Source organism: Diceros bicornis, chromosome 1 (assembly GCF_020826845.1).
Source record: "Diceros bicornis minor isolate mBicDic1 chromosome 1, mDicBic1.mat.cur, whole genome shotgun sequence".
In the NCBI taxonomy this organism is placed as follows: Eukaryota; Metazoa; Chordata; class Mammalia; order Perissodactyla; family Rhinocerotidae; genus Diceros; species Diceros bicornis.
The window spans coordinates 7,225,482-7,243,510 of record NC_080740.1 but is presented as its reverse complement, the minus strand read 5'-3'; positions in this window follow the sequence as shown (position 1 = coordinate 7,243,510).

Below are 18,029 nucleotides of genomic sequence, written 5' to 3'. Positions count from 1 at the left end.
TCAACCAAAGATGGTTTTTACAGACGTGCATAAAAAAGTACCACTGCAACCAAGATAAATCATTATTCATCGAAAGATTGCCATGTACAGATTTAAAGAAATAGCAGCAATAATTGCTGTGTCTAAGAAAGAGACTCTGAAGAAGTCAAACTTAGTCCATGGGAGAGAGAACTGGAATGTTAGGAGATTTCAGAACTCACAAGAAAACTATTCCAGCAATCAAATAAATGACTAATAATAAGTAACTAACAGAATCAAATATCTAACCAGTAATATGTACAGGAAACTTTTTCATGCCTCAGGGCTCCAGTCTATAAAATAGGAATAATGATTTCTTTCAGATTAAATAACATCACGAGGTTAAGAGAGTGCTGCCTGGTGAAATTCAGTTCTCAAGAGAACCCAACAACGGTGTTAGTAGTGGTAGTCACTTCGAGATTTTTATCAAACACGTTCAGAATCTACTGTCTTCCATGAATTAATGTTCTATATATTCAATGCATTATTTTCAAAGCATAATGTTAATGTATATGAAAGGAAATGTAAAAAAATGAATAAATACAAATTTAAAACCCTCAGTGTTTCTTTCACATCCTCATCCACCCTCCTTTTACTTTTTCTTTCCTTCATCTATTTTTTCAAATATTTTTCTCTTTTTATTTGTCCCTTCAGATTCACTTATTACAGGTTCTTTTCAACCAATATCTTCTCTCTCTCTTAAGTAAATGTGCACTTAAAATTTTTTTCTTTTAATAATTTTAGAAACTTTACTGAAATTACACTTAACTAGTTTAAACAGAACTGCTCTGTAACTTTTTTTTTTGCTAGAGCAGAAGGTTCCTGAAAATCCATTGACAACAATACTCTTGATGGAAAACTGTTTCTCTAACTGGCTTCGCGTTCCCCAGCCTCACCAACTGCGCAGGGCGGCGCCCTGGCTTCTGGGGGAGACTCCTAAGCCCTCTCCTGTCTGCCCCTCCCTCCTCTCTCGCTCCTGCCCCACCCCAGACCAGTACCACTGCCCTCCCTCAGGCAACCTCTGCAATTCTCTCAAATTTGCCCTCATCTTTCAGTCTCTGTGCTTTCACTTCATCCTACTCTTCTCACAGCTGAAAGATTATTTTTTCCAAAGCTAATCTGGCCTTTTGCAGCCCCATTTTAAAGCCCTTCCATAGCTCCTCACTATTGGATGTGATAAAGTCCGAACAACTGGCACTGTAGGCCCTCTGTCATTTGACACCTGTCTACCTCTCTAGGCCTCGTTCTTCTTGAAATCACCCTCTCATCCCCTATACTAAGCAATTTCAATCCCCCTAAAACACCCTGGCACTGTGCAATTATAGATCTGTGCTTTTTTTGCTCACACTTGTCCCTCTGCTGAACATTGATTCATCTTTTTTTTTTTTCTTCCCCACAGCCCCAGTAGATAGTTGTATGTCATAGTTGCACATCTTTCTAGTTGCTGTATGTGGGATGCGGCCTCAGCATGGCCGGAGAAGCGGTGCGTCGGTGCGTGCCTGGGATCCGAACCTGGGCCGCCAGTAGCAGAGCATGCGCACTTAACCGCTAAGCCACCAGGCCGACCCTGATTCAACTTTTAAGATTAGGTTCAGGGGCCGGCCCGGTGGCGCAAGCGGTTAAGTGCGCGCGCTCCGCTGCGGCGGCCCAGGGTTCGCTGGTTCGGATCCCGGGCGCGCACCGACGCACTGCTTGGCAGGCCATGCTGTGGCGGCGTCCCATATAAAGTGGAGGAAGATGGGCACAGATGTTAGCCCAGGGCCGTCTTCCTCAGCAAAAAAAAGAGGAGGATTGGCGGATGTTAGCACAGGGCTGATCTCCTCACAAAAAAAAAAAAAAAAAAAAAAAAAAAAAGATTAGGTTCAAAGGAATATATGAAAGATGCTTAATCTCGCTGGAAGTCAGGGAAGTGGAAATTAAAATTTTAAGTTTTCCCTTATCTGACAATCAAAATATTAAAAGATTTAGAATATTCTACTTCTGGTTTCTGGTTCTGCATATAAGGATCTTTGAAGTCACCACTCTACCTCACAACAAGTAAAAAGCTGAACAGACTGAAACATCAACAATTCTCCTTGGATCCATAAGAAAAGAGGACATAGGGAAAACCACTGCCCCCAAGATTGGAGAGACAGACAGGAGAATACAGGGAGTTGTGGCTGACCAGAGCAGAGACACACAGAAATCGCCCCAGGAACCAGTGTTAGGGTAGGAAAACCTGAACTGTGACTGATGAATTGCTGAGGACTCAATGTGGACAAGTCTGAGAGGTAAAAACTCCAGGGGGACCCGGTCATAGGGGGCCCCACACTTTTGTGACTTACCTCCAAGGGCTTGACCAGGTTCTCACAGTGAATATCAGAGAAAAATCTCCTCATGTTTCTGGCAGAAGGAGGGGAAAAGGTACCACTTTGAAATGCCAGAGCACTCTGTTCTTCTTAACAAGGTCTGCCCTCACGAGGATCTAGTTAACCATAGCCTAACCTGCTGGGGTTTTATCAGAGCCTAACTGACCTGGGAGAAGGGAAATAGCTAACTTCAGCCCACTCTAGCCATCCTGTCCCACCTAAGAGGGGAGAAAAAAACTGAGAAACACTTGTGCAGTTCACAGTTCAGAGACATATGCTCACTAAAAGACTAACCCTAGGACTGCAGAATGCTTCCCTCCCCCACACCTCCCCACCACATCACTAAAGTCTATTTATAGCAATTCCTTTTACCAGGTACATCGTGTCCAGCTATCAAGAAAAAAATTTCAAGGCATGCCAAAAAGCAAAAACACAGTTTGAAGAGATAGAGCAAGCGTCAGAACCAGACATGGCAGGGATATTCAAATGATTAGACCTGGAATTTAGAACAACTATAATTAATATGCCAAGGGCTCCAATGGATAAAGCAGACAGCATGCAAGAATAGATTGGCAATGTAAGCAGAGAGATGGAAATCCTAAGAAAGAACCAAACAAAAATGCTAGAGATCAAAAACACTGTAATAGAAATGAAGAATGCTTTTGATGGTTTATTAGTAGACTGGACATGGCTGAGGAAAGAATCTCTGAGCTCGAGGATATATCAATAGAAACCTCCAAAACTGAAAAGCAAACTGAAGAAACAGAACAGAATATCCAAGAATTCTGTTCTATCCCAAAAGATAGAACATATGCATAATGGAAATACCAGAAGGAGAAGAAAGAAAAGGACAAAAGAAATATTAGAAACAATAATGACTGAGAATTTCTGCAAATTAATGTCAGACACTAAACCATAGATCTGAGAACCTCAGAGAATATCGAGTAGGATAAATGCCTAAAAAACTACACATAGGCATATCATATTCAAACCACAGAAAATCAAAGAAAAAATCCTGAAAGAATCCAGAGGAAAAAAAAGTCTTACCTCTAGAGGAACAAAGATAAGAATTACATCCAACATCTCCTTGGAAACCATGCAAGTAAGAAGAGAGTGGAGTGAAATATTTAAAGTGTTGAGAGAAAAAAAAATACCAACCTAGAATTCTGTACCCTGCAAAATTATCATTCAAAAGTGGAGAAATAGTGGCCAGCCTGGTGGCATAGTGGTTAAGGTCACACGCTCAGCTTTGGTGGCCCGGGGTTCACAGGTTCGGATCCCAGGCGCATACCTACACACCGCTTATCAAGCCATGCTGTGGCAGGTGTCCCACATATAAAATAGAGGAAGATGGGGATGGATGTTAGCCTAGGGCCAATCTTCCTCAGCAAAAAGAGGAGGATTGGCAACAGACGTTAGCTCAGGGCTGATCTTCATCACCAAAAAAAAAAAAAAAAATAGTGGTGGAATAAAGACTTTCTTAGACAAAGAAAATATTGAGAGAATTTGTTGCCAGTAGACCTGCCTTGCAAGAAATGTTAAAAGAAGTTCTTTGGAGAGAAGGAAAATCATAAGGTCAGAAACTTGGATGTATGTAAAGAGAGGAAAAGCATCAAAGAAGGAATAAGTGAAGTTAAAATAAAGGCTTTCATTTTTCTTATTCTTAATTGATCTAGCAGATAATAGTTTTTTCAAAATAATAGCAATGTGTTCAACAATGTATGTTTATGTATATGTCATATATATACACATATATAAATGAAATAAATGACGGTAATGATACAAGGGACAAGAGAAAAGAATTAGGATTATTTTGTATTTTAAGGTACTCACACTACTTGTGAAGGGATGTAGTGTTATTTGAAAGCAGACTTGGATTAGTTGTAAATGTATATTGCAAACTCTAGGGCAACTACCAAAAAAGTCAAAAAAACAAAGACATATAACTGATATGCTAAGAAAGGAGAGAAAATGGAATCATATAAAATGGTCAATTAAAACCACAAAAAGCAGAAAAAGAGTGGAAGACAAAAGTAGGAACAAAAAACAAGGGCAACAAATATAAATACTAACAAATAGAGTCGATATTAATCCAACTATATCAATAATCACTTTGAACACCAAAATCTAAATGAAACAATTAAAAGATAAAGATTGTCAGAGTGGATGAAAAAACAAGACTTAGTTATTTGTTGTCTATAAGAAACCCACTTTAAATATAAATATTAAAGGTAAATGTATGTAGAAAAATATACCATGCTAATACTACTCAAAAGAAAATAAAAGTGGCTATATTAATTTTAGACAGAGTAGACTTCAAAGCAAGGAAAGTTATCAGGGATAAAGAAGGGCATTACATAATTACAAAGGGGTCAGTTCTCCAAGAAGACATACAATCCTTAACATGTATGCACCCAACAACAGAGCATCAAGCTATATCAGGTAAAAACTGAGAACTGCAAAGAGAAATAGATGAATCCACTATCAAACTTGGAGACTTCAACACCCCTCTATCAGAAATGGACAAATCCCACAGGCAGAAAATCAGTAAGGATATAGTAAAACTCAACATCATCATCAATTGGGAATTCACAATGTATACATATATCAAAACATCATGTTGTACACTTTAAATATATTATAATTTTATTTGTCAATTATACCTCAATATAGCCGAAAAACAAACACCACCATCAATCAACTGGATATAACTAATATCTATAGACTACTTCATTCATCAACAGCAAAATACACATTCTTCTCAAGATCACATGGAACATTCACCAAGAGAGATCACATTCTGGACCATAAAATACAGCTTAACAAATTTAAAAGAACATAAATCATATAATGTCTACTCTCAGACCACAACGGAATTAAACTGGAAATCAATAATAGAAAGATAATGAAAAATCCCAAAATACATGGAGATGAAGTTAAGAACAATACTTTTTATAGCATTGAATGCATAGATTAGAAAAAAAGAAAGATCTAAAATTAATAATCTAAGTTTCCACCTTAGGAAACTAGAAAAAGAGCAAATTAAATCCAAAACAAGCAAAAGAAAAGAAATAATAAAACTATAGCAGAAATCAATGAATTTGAAAACAAGAAATCAGAAGAGAAAAATAATGAGACCAAAAACTGGCTCTTTGAAAAGATTAATAAAATTGATAAGCCTCTAGTCAAGCTAAATAATAAAATAAAAGTGAGGACACAAATTACTAATATCATAAATGAAAGAGAAGACATCACTGCAGATTCCATGGACATTGAGATGATAATAAAGGAATACTATGAACAGCTCTATGCCCACAAATTTGATAACCTAGATGAAATAAACCAATTCCTTGAAATACACAATCTGCCAAAACTCAGACAAGAAGAAATAGATCTATGTCTATTAAATAAAATTGAATCAATAATTAATAACTTTCCAAAACAGAAAGCACCAGGCCCAGATGGGTTCACTGATGAGTTCTACCAAAAATTTAAGGAAGAAATTGTATCAATTCTCTACAATCTCTTTCAGAGGAAAGAAGCAGAGAGAATACCTCTTAACTCATTCTATGAGACCAGCATTTCCCTAATACCCAAACCAGACAAAGACATTATAAGAAAAGAAAACTTCAGACTAATATCTCTCATGAACATAGATTCAAAAATCCTCAACAAAATATCAAATCAAATCCAACTATATATAAAAAGAATTATACACCATGACCAAGTGGAATTTATCCCAGGTATGCAAGGCTGGCTCAACATTCGAAAGTCAACTAGTGTAATCCGTCACATCAATAGGCTATAAAAGAAAAATCACATGATCATATCAATAGATGCAGAAAAATCATTTGACAAAATCCAACAATAAAAATTCTCAGTAAACTAGGAATAGAGAAGGAATTCCCTCAAGTTGATAAAGAAGATTTACAAAAAATCTACAACTAACATCACACTTAATGGTGAGAAACTACACGATTTCACATTAAATTAGGAACAAGGCAAGAATGTTCCCTCTTACCACTCGTTTTCAACATCAACCTGGAAGTCCTTCTTATTGCTAATGCAATAAGATAAGAAAAGGAAATAAAAGGTATATAGATTGGGAAAGAAGAAATAAAACTTTGTTCACAGATGACATGATCATCTCCATAGGTAATCCAAAAGAATCAACAAAAAAATCTGGAACTTATAAACAATTGTAGTGGGGTTGCAAGATATAAGGTTAATATACAATAATCATTTCTTTTCTATGTACCAGCAATGAACAAGTGTAATTTGAAATTAAAAATATAATACCATTTACATTAGCACCACCAAAAACAAAATACTTAGGTACCAATCTAACAAAATATGTACAAGAGCTATATGAGGAAAACTACAAAACTCTGATAAACAAAATCAAAGAAGAACTATATAAATGGAAAGATATTCCATGTTCATAGATAGGAAGACTCAATATTGTCGAGATGTTGCTTCTTCCTAACTTGACCTGTAGATTCAATGCAATCTCAATAAAAATTCCAGCAAGTTATTGGATATCAACTAACTGATTCTAAAGTTTATATGGAGAGGTAAAAGACTCAGAGTAGCCAACACCATATTAAAGAAGAAAGTTGGAAAACCAACACTACTAGACTTCAAGACTTAATATAAAACTATAGTAATCAAGACAGCATGGTATTGGCAAATGAATAGATAAATTTATCAATGGAACAGAATAGAGAGCCCAGAAATAAGCCCACATGAATATAGTCAATTGCTCTTTGACAAAGGAGCAAAGGCAATACAGTGGCGCAAAGACAGTCCTTTCAACAAATGGAAAGTTGCTGAAGCAATTGGACATATAAACACACACACAAAAAAATGAACCTAGACATAGACCCTACACCCTTCACAAAAATTAATTTAAAATAGATCATAGACCTAAATGTAAAATACAAAACTATAAAAATCCTAAAAGATAGCTTAGGAGAAAACCTAGATGACCTTGAGTATGGTGATGACTTTTTAGATACAATACCAAAGGCATGATCCATGAAAAAAATAATTGATAATCTAAATTTCATTAAAATTTTAGACTTCTGCTTTGCAAAAGACAATGTCAAGAAAATGGGAAGACAAGCTACAGACTGGGAGAAAATATTTGCAAAAGACACATCTGATAAAGGAATGTTATCCAAAATATAAAAAGAACACTTAAAACTCAACAATAAGAAAACAAACAACCCTATTAAAAAATGAGCCAAAGATCTTAACAGACTCTTCATCAAAGAAGATATACAGATGACAAATAAGCATATGAAAAGATGATCCACATCATATGTCAACAGGGAATGCATATTAAAACAACAAAGAGATACCACTACACACCTATTAGAATGGTCAAAATCCAGAACACAGACAACACCAAATGCTGGTGAGGTAGCAGAGCAACAGGAATTTTCATTCATTGCTGGTGGGAATGCAAAATAGTACGGACACTTTGAAAGATTGTTTGGCAATCTCTTACAAGTTAAACATTTTCTTACCATATGACCCAGCAACCATTCTTGGTATTTACCCAAAGGAGCTGAAAACTTATGTCAACACAAACACCTGCATGCAGATGTTGATAGCAGCTTTATCAATAATTGCCAAAACTTGGAAGTAAGTAATCAAGATGTCCTCCAGTAGGTGAATGGATAAATAAATTGTGGTACATCTAGACTATGGAATATTATTCAATGCCAATAATGAGCAATGAAGCCCTGAAAAGATATGGAGGAAACTTAATATTCTTTTTTTTTTTTAAATTTCAGGCGTACTTCATTATATTTCAATTTCTGTGTAGATTACATCATGTTCACCACCCAAAGGCTAATTACCATCCGTCACCATACAAATGTACCTAATCACCTCTTTCCCCCTCTTCCCTCCCCCCTTCCCCTCTGGTAACCACCAATCCAATCTCTGTCTCTATATATTTGTTTGTTGTTGTTTTTATCTTCTATTTACGAGTGAGATCATATGGTATTTGACTTTCTCCCTCTGACTTATTTTGCTTAGCATAATACCCTCAAGGTCCGTCCATGTTGTACAAATGGCCAGATTTCACCCTTTTTTATGGCTGAGTAGTATTGCATTGTGTATATACACCACATGTTCTTTATCCATTGGTCCCTTGATGGGTACAAAGGTTGCTATTGTGAATAATGCTGCAATGAACATAGAATCTTCACACATTCATGTTTTCATGTTCTTTGCATAAATATCCAGCAGTGGAATAGCTGGATCATATGGTAGTTCTATTCTTAATTTTTTGAGGAATCTCCACACTGTTTTCTATAATGGCTGCATTAGTTTGCACACCCACCAGGAGTGTGTGAGAGTTCCCTTTTCTCCACATCCCCTCCAATGCTTGTTATTTCCTGTCTTGTTAATTATAGCCATTCTGATGGTATGAGGTGATATCTCATTGTAGTTTTGATTTGCATTTCCTTGATAATTAGTGATGTTGAACATCTTTTCATGTGCCTGTTGGCCATCTGTATATCTTCTTTGGAAAAATGTCTGTTCAGATCTTTTGCCCATTGTTTAATTGGGTTGTTAGTTTTTTTGTTGTTGAGATGTATGAGTTCTTTATATATTTTGGATATTAACTCCCTATCAGATATATGGTTTGCAAATATCTTCTCTCAATTGTTAGGGTATCTTTTAATTTTGCTGATGGATTCCTTTGCTGTGCAGAAGATTTTTGGCTTGATGTAGTCCCATTTGTTTATTTTTTCTATTGTTTCCCTTGCCTGGTCAGACATGGTACTTGAAAATATGTTGCCAAGGCTGATGGGCATACTGCCTATGTTTTCTTCCAGAAGTTTTATGGTTTCAAGTCTTAAATTCAAGTCTTTAATCTATTTTGAGTTAATTTTTGTGTATAGTGTAAGATAATGGTCTATTTTCATTCTTTCACACATGGCTGTCCAGTTTTCCTAACACCATTTATTGAAGAGACTTTCTTTTCTCCATTGTCTGTTCCTGGCTCCCTTGTCAAAAATTAGCTGTCCACAGATGTGTGGGTTTATTTCTGGGCTCTCAATTCTGTTCCATTGATCTGTGTGTCTGTTTTTGTGCCAGTACCATACTGTTTTGATTACTACAGCTTTGTAGTATATTTTGAAATCAGGGAATGTTGTGCCTCCAGCTTTGTTCTTTTTTCTCAGGATTGCTTTGGCTACTCGGGGTCTTTTGTTGTTCCATATAAATTTCAGGATTCTTTGTTCTATTTCTGTGAAAAATTGTTGTTGAAACTTTGATAGGGATTGCGTTGAATCTGTAGATTGCTTTAGGAAGTATGCACATTTTAACTATGTTAACTCTTCCAATCCAATAATGTGGAATATCTTTCCATTTTTTTGTGTCTTCTTCAATTTCCTTCAACAATGTTTTATACTTTTCAGTGTACAAGTCTTTCAGCTCCTTAGTTAATTTTATTCCTAGGTATTTTATTCTTTTTGTTGCAATTGTAAATGAGGTTGTATTCTTAATTTCTCTTTCTGCTACTTCATTGTTAGTGTGCAGAAATGCAACTGATTTTTGTATGTTGATTTTGTATCCTGCAACTTTACCATATTCATTTATTACTTCTAAAAGATTTCTGGTGGATTCTTTAGGGTTTTCTATACACAAAATCATGTCATCTGCGAATAGTGGCAGTTTCACTTCTTCCTTTCCAATTTGGATCCCTTTTATTTCTTTCTCTTGCCTGATTGCTCTGGCTAGGACTTCCGATACTATGTTAAATAGGAGTGGTGACAGTGGGCATCCTTGTCTGGTTCCTGTTCTTAGAGGGATAGCTTTCAGCTTTTCTCCATTGAGGATGATATTAGCTGTGGGTTTGTCATATATGGCCTTTATTATGTTGAGGTACTTTCCTTCTATACCCATTTTATTCAGAGTTTTTGTCATAAATGGATGCTGTATCTTCTCAAATGTTTTCTCTGCATCTATTGAGATGATCATATGATTTTGTTCTTCATTTTGTTAATGTGATTTGTCACGTTGATTGATTTGCAGATGTTGAACCTCCCCCGCATCCCTGGAATAAATCTCACTTGATCATGGTGTATGATCTTTTTAATGGATTGTTATATTCGATTTGCTAGTATTCTGTTGAGGATTTTTGCATCAATGTACATCAGTGATATTGTCCTGTAATTTTCTTTTTTTGCATTGTCCTTGTCTAGTTTTGGTATCAGGGTAATGTTGGTTTCATAAAATAAGTTAGGAAGCTTACCCTCCTCTTCAATTTTTGGAGGAGTTTGAGAAGGATAGGTATTAAGTCTTCTTTGAATGTTTTGTAGAATTTCCCAGGGAAGCTGTCTGGTCCTGGACTTTTTTGGGGAGGTTTGTGATTACTGTTTCAATCTCCTTACTGGTGATTGGTCTATTCAAATTCTCTATTTCTTCTTCTTCTTCTTCTTTTTTTTTAAGGAAGATTGGCCCTGCGCTAACATCTATTGCCAATCTTCCTCTTTTTTCTTTTTTCTCTCCCAAACCCCAGTACATAGTTGTGTATCATAGTTGTAGAGTTGTAGCTCTTCTATGTGGGATGCCACCTCAGCATGGTTTGATGAGCAGTGAGTAGGTCCACGCCCAGGATCCGAACAGGCAAACGCTGGGGCCCCGAAGCAGAAGGCGCGAACTTAACCGCTACACCACCAGGCCGGCCCCTCTATTTCTTCTTGATTCAGTTTTGGAAGGTTGTATGATTCTAAGAATTTATCTATTTCTTCTAGATTATCCAATTTGTTGGCGTATAGCTTTTCACAGTATTCTTTTATAATCTTTTGTATTTCTGAGGTGTCTGTTGTAATTTCTCCTCTTCCACTTCTGATTTTATTTATTTGAGCCTTCTCTCTGTTTTTCTTGGTGAGTCTAGCTAAAGGGTTGTCAATTTTGTTTATCTTTTTAAAGAACCAGCTCTTAGTTTCATTGATTTTTTATATTGTTTTTTTAGTCTGAATTTCATTTATTTCTGCTCTGATTTTTATTATTTCCTTCCTTCTATTGATTTGGGGCTTTGCTTATTCTTCTTTTTTCAGTTCCTTTAGGTGCACTGCTGGATTGTTTATTTGAGATTTTTCTTGTTTGTTGAGGTAGGCCTGTATTGCTATAAACTTCCCTCTTAAAACCACTTTTGCTGTATCTCATAAATTTTGGCTTGTCATATTTTCATTTTCATTTGTCTCCAGGTATTATTTTATTTCTCCTTTGATTTCTTCATTGACCCAATAATTGTACAGTAGCATTTTGTTTAATCTCCACATATTTGTGGCTTTTCCAATTTTCTTCCTGTAGTTGATTTCTAGTTTCATACCGTTGTGGTCAGAAAAGATGCTTGGTATTATTTCAATCTTCTTAAATTTATGGAGACTCGTTTTGTGGCCTAATATGTGATCAATCCTAGGGAATGTTCTATGTGCATTCAAAAAGAATGTGTATTCTGCAGTTTTTGGATAGAATGTTCGGTATATATTTACTAAGTCCATCTTGTCTAATGTATCATTTAAGGCCAATATTTCCTTATTGATCTTCTATTTGGATGATCTATCCAATGGTGTAAGTGGAGTGTTAAAGACCCCTACTATTATTGTGTTGCTGTCTATTTCTCCTTTTATGTCTGTTAATAATTGCTTTATATATTTACGTGCTCCTACATTGGGTGCATAGATATTTATGAGTGTTATATCCTCTTGTTGGATTGTTCCCTCGATCATTATGTAGTGCCCTTCTTTGTCTCTTGTTACAGTTTTTGTTTTAAAGTCCATTTTGTCAGATATAAGTACTGCTACCCCAGATTTCTTTTCATCACCATTTGCATGGAGTATCTTTTTCTATCCCTTCACTTTCAGTTTGTGACTGTCTTTAGGTCTGAAGTGTGTCTCTTGTACGCAGCATATATATGGGTCCCGTTTTTTATCCAGTCAGCCACCCTACGTCTTTTGATTGGAGCATTTAGTCCATTGACCTTTAAAATAGCTATTGATAAGTATGTACTTATTGCCATTTTGTTACTTTTTATCTGAGTGTTTTAGTAGTTCTTCTCGTTCCTTTCTTCTTCTCTTGCTCTCTTCCCTTGTGGTTTGATGGCTTTCTTTAGTATTATGTTTGGGTTCCTTTCTCTTAATTTTTTGTGTATTCATTATAGGCTTCTGGTTTGTGATTAGCATGAAGTTCATATATAATAACCTATGTATATAGCAATCTATATTAAGTTGATGGTCTCTTTAGTTTGACCTCTTGCTAAAAGCTCTACTCTTTTACTCCCCTCCTCCCACATTTCATGTTTTTAATATCATATCTAACCTCTTTTTTGTGCATGTGTATCCATTACCTTCTTATCATGGAAATAGATAATTTTAATACTTTGTCTTTTGACCTTCATGTTAGCTTCATAGGTGGTTGATCTGCTACCTTTACTGTACATTTGCCTTTACCAATGATTTTATTGTTTTTTGTTTTTCATTTTTGGGGGGGTTTGGTAATTTTCTTATTCCTGTTTGTGGTCTTTTCTTTTCCACTGAAATAAGTCCTTTTAGCATTTCTTGTAAGACTGGTTTCTTGGTGAAAAACTCCTTTAGTTTTTGTTTGTCTGGGAAACTCTTTATTTCTCCTTGCATTATGAATGATAACCTTCCAGGTATAGTATTCTTGGTTGCAGGTTTTTTCCTTTGAGTACTTTAAACATATCATGCTACTCCCTTCTAGCCTGTAAGGTTTTTGCTGAGAAGTCAACTGATAGCCTTATGGGGTTTCCTTTGTATGTAACTTGTTGCCTTTCTCCTGCAGCTTTTAGGATTCTCTCTTTATCTTTAATTTTTGACATTTTATTTATAATGTGCCTTGGTGTGCATGGAAGAACCATAAATGCATATTACTAAGTGAAAGAAGCCAATCTGAAAAGGCTACATATTGTATGATTTCAACTATGTCAACTGTATGACATTCTGGAAAAGCCAAAACTATGGAGACAGTAGAAAGATCAGTGGTTGCAAGGGGTTAGGAGTTGGGGGGTGGATTGGCAGAGAACAGAGGATTTTTAGGGCAGTGAAAATACTTTGTATGATACTATAATGGTGGATACATGTCAATATGCATTTGTCCAAACCCATAGAATGTACAACACCAAGAGTGAACCCAAATGTAAACTACAGACTTTGGGGGATTATGATGTGCCAACATAGGTTCATTAATTGTAACAAATGTACCTCTCTGGTGGGGGATGTTGATAATGGGGTAGGCTATGCATGTGTGAGTGTATCGCATATTTGGAAAATCTTTACCTTTCTCAATTTTGCTGTAAACCTAAAACTGCTCTAAAAAAATAAAGTCTTTAAAAATTTTTACAATATTCTTAACTAGTAAAGGTGTGGGGAAACAGGCAGTCTTCTACTAAGTTGATTGGCATACATATTGCTACATGTGTTTTGGAAGAGAATGTGACAATATTTATCATGATTTTAAATTAATTATTCTGCTATTAGGTATATGGTCTACTGAAATACTCACACGTGTTCATAAAGATGTTTGTGGGTGCTCATTTCATTATTTATTTATTTATTTATTTTTTGTGAGGAAGATCAGCTCTGAGCTAACATCCATGCCAATCCTCCTCTTTTTGCTGAGGAAGACTGGCCCTGAGCTAACATTTGTGCCCATCTTCCTCTACTTTATATGGGATGCTGCCACACCATGGCCTGACAAGCAGTGCCTCGGTGCGCACCCGGATCCAAACCCGGGCTGCCAGCAGCGGAGCATGCGCACTTAACCACTATGCCACAGGGCCGGCCCCTCGGTATTTATAATAGTGCAAATTTTGGAGAAAATTCTAAATTTCTAGCCATAGGGGATTGGCTAAATAAATATGGTAATCTCAAATTTGGATTTTGATATAAAAGTACTGTAAAGAAACAATACCCACAATAAATTGTTAAGTGAAAAAATAAATAGAAAACAATATTTATTTTATCATTTGTATATAATTATATATGCATATTTGTATATACATGTATATGTGCAAATACAAATATATACGAATACATGTAAATGTACAGAAAAAGTTCTGGAAACATACATACAATGTGTTAAAAGTGCTACCTCTAAGAAGAAAAGTAATGAGGAACAGGGTGAAGAAAGACTTCCACTATTTACGTACTTTTGTATTTCAATATTTTAAAAAGTTGAAATGCATTCACATATAACTGGTTAAGAAATGTATATCCCACTTTTTAAAGTTTTGAGCAAGGTTTAGAAGTGAGGGAAGGGTATCCTAGGAAGAGGGAACAGAATGGGAAAAGGAGACAAAAGACCAAAGCTCCAGCAGTTCCTCTTCTATAGACTTCCACCCCAGGCTCATCCATTCCCCCATTTTCCACTCCTCCCTCCTGCCCTACCAAAGCCCATAGGTGCTTCTAACCCAGAAGCTATGACAACTAATGGCACTCATTTGTTTACAAATGTGTCTCCTCCAACCAGACTGTCAACTAGTTGAAGGCAGGGACCTTATCCTATTTGCTTTTGTAACCCTAGCTCCTTGGTCAGTGCCTGGCAAAGAATAGGTGGGCATCCGTGTGTTTAATGAATGAACAAATGAGCAAATGAATGAATGGATAGATGGGTGGATATAAGGTCTCCAGCCAGGAAAGCTTGGTTGTGAAACTACAAAATAATTCCAATATAAGGCACTTCTTTTTTTCTTTGAGTTGGGGAATGATAAGTAGCACAGGTTTCATCAATTTGGGTGGGAAAAATGTTCTGGGCTAACTTCAGCCAAAAACTCTGTAATATTCAGTCACGGAAACTCGAAAGGAGCAACAGTCTGATGAAGACTCAAATACGACATTAAACATGAGCACCCACTGGCATTCTTAACACAAAATATGGAATTGTGAATTACACATAGCTATTAATGTGCCTTTTACATCATTTATGGCTACTTCCACTGCTCCATTATACGGAGAACTATCCTCTAAATTGCACTTACATGTTCTCAAAGCTATTCTGAAATTGTAGTACAAATGCTTTAACATTAAACAACTGAAGTTTTATTTTCTAAAAGTATTTTTTGCTCACTTAATTAGTTTAACCGATGGAGCTAATTACCACTTGCTTTTTATTATAACCTTGGTAATTATTGTCCTGAAGTTTCCTCCCCTGCACATTGTTTGTGCTGGTTTCATTATTCATTTCCCAACACTCCTTGAGATAAATTCACCAGTGATTTACATCTGGAAATCCTTACACACTCTTTGACAGATGATAGTTCTCCAACCCCTAAGCCTCAAGGAAACAACTTCAGAAAGATCTTCACTGGCTGCTATGCTGTCTCTGTTACTCCATGCTTCTCTGAAAGCTGTTGTCACCATAATGGGGTAAGTTTATTTAGCAGGCTATTAAGTCAAAAAACAGGCATAGGATTTGCACGTTAAGACAGGGGAAAATATAGAACATTTCCACCTTTCTTAAAGTAATTGTGAAACTTTGTGGCATGGGAAGATGAAATTTTAAGGACTAATGTTGTAGTCCAAGATGAGTCAGCATTTTTTGGTTGTTGCGTTTATGGGGCAAATGTGAATCTAGGTATGGGCTTGCCTCTCACCTCAGCACTTTATCTGGAAATATTTGGGCAATGGGAAGACTGTATTCAAATGGTATTTATGTCCACATGAGAATTATTTCTTCTTGAAAATGTGCTCACTGATTTTGAATATTAGATTTTATTTTAGGAGTGACTTTTGGGAAATTTTGCTCTGTCCAGGACAGACATGAGGGTGGAGTGGGGTGGGAGCACCTGGTCAGCTCAAGAGGCAGTCCCAGGACGGCTCAGGACTCAACTGTACCGCATATGAATACAAACCCTGTGTGAAAATTTTTATCTGGTTGGCCCTTTTGGGGAAGGGGAGGCTGGAAAAAGTGTTTTTACTCCAGGCTGGGGAAACTAACTCTTGGCAACACTGAGCAGTTCAAATCCTCCTTCTTCAGTATGGTCTATTCCAATCATAGTCTGTTTCCTTTACTTCTTTGGTGCATAACTGTGCTGTGCAATACAACTTTCTGCCGTCAGGACTCACTACATAATGTGCCAGTCCCAGTGCAAAATGAAAATGCAGAGCCCCTTGTTTAAAACTGTTAAAAATTCCAAGACAGCAACAGCAAAGCATTAAACCAAGCACAGACCCTTCTAAGCTTGGGGCCCTGAGCAACTGCACAGGTTGCATGCCTATGAAACTGGTCCCATCTGCAATGATGGAACCTTTATATGCACTGTCAAATATGGTGGCCACAAGCCACATGTGGCTTTTGTAACGACTAATGTAATACGGCTAATGAAATTGTGGAACTGAATTTTATTTAACTGTTTTTAATTTTAATTTAAATAGCCACATATGGCTTGTGGCTACCATATTTGACAGTGTAGCACCTAACAGATTATAAATTATTTTTGCCAAATTACTTAATCTTACTGTTACTCGGGTTTTGTCATCTATAAAATAGAAGTAATAATAATACCTACTTTCCAGGGTTATTTTGAGAATTAAATGAATTAACTTAGCTAAAGGTCTTACAATGGTGCCTGGTATATAATACTTGTTAACTTTAATAATATTGATTTTTATTAACATAACCCAATTTTTTTCAAGTAGTCACTCATCTGGAGTAAATCCAACAAATCATGGTAATCCTATTACCCTTGTCAAATACTGGTTCAGCTGTGGGCATGAATTGGGGAAGTTTTGAGAATCTCAGCAATTGTAAATAATTCAAACGATATAGAATTGGATCAAGTAAGAAGTAAAAGTGCCTGGAAGGTAACACCACCTCACCCCCTCAAGACACTCAATTAACATTTTACCTTTTAATGTATGTAAGGTTGCCAGACAAAATACAGGACGCCTGATTAAATGTGAATTTCAGAGAAATAATGAATAACCTTTTAGTACAAGTGTGTCCTCAATATTGCATGGAACATACTTATACTAAAAAGTTATTCCTCAATGATCTGAAATTCTAATTTAGTCTTGTGTCTGTATTTTTATTTACTAAATTTGGCAAACCTAGATACATGGCTTCCCAAACTAATTATATTGTCCTCTCTCTGAACTCAGCTGGACTAGGCCAATTCGTCACCCATATAAGATTTGACAGGGAAATTATGGTCCCATTCTTCCTTATAGTATTGTACCAAGAACAGGGAGGTGGAGTTCTAGTGCTAGGCACGTCACTTCTCTGGGCCTCAGGCGGTTTTCTTCTAAAATGGATGTTGGATCAAATTGCCCCGGACGTTTAATTTAGGGTAGAGGTTAGGAGCACAGGCAATAGCATCAGACTTTCTGGGTTGGAATCCTAACTGTCACCAGCTGGGTGACCTTGAGCAAGGTGCTTATCCTCCAGGTGCTTTGGTTTCTTCATCTACAAGAAGGGCAATCATTATAATCCATACCTCATAGGCTGCTGTGAAAGTCAAATGAGACAACATACTTAAAATCCTTTGAACAGAGCCTGGCACGTGGTAAGTGCTCCAGAAATGTTAGCTCTTGTTATTATTCCAGTTCTAGCATCCATTGTTTCTACCATCTTAACCTCCCAAGACTCAGAGACATAAGACCTCAGATCTAGGTAGGG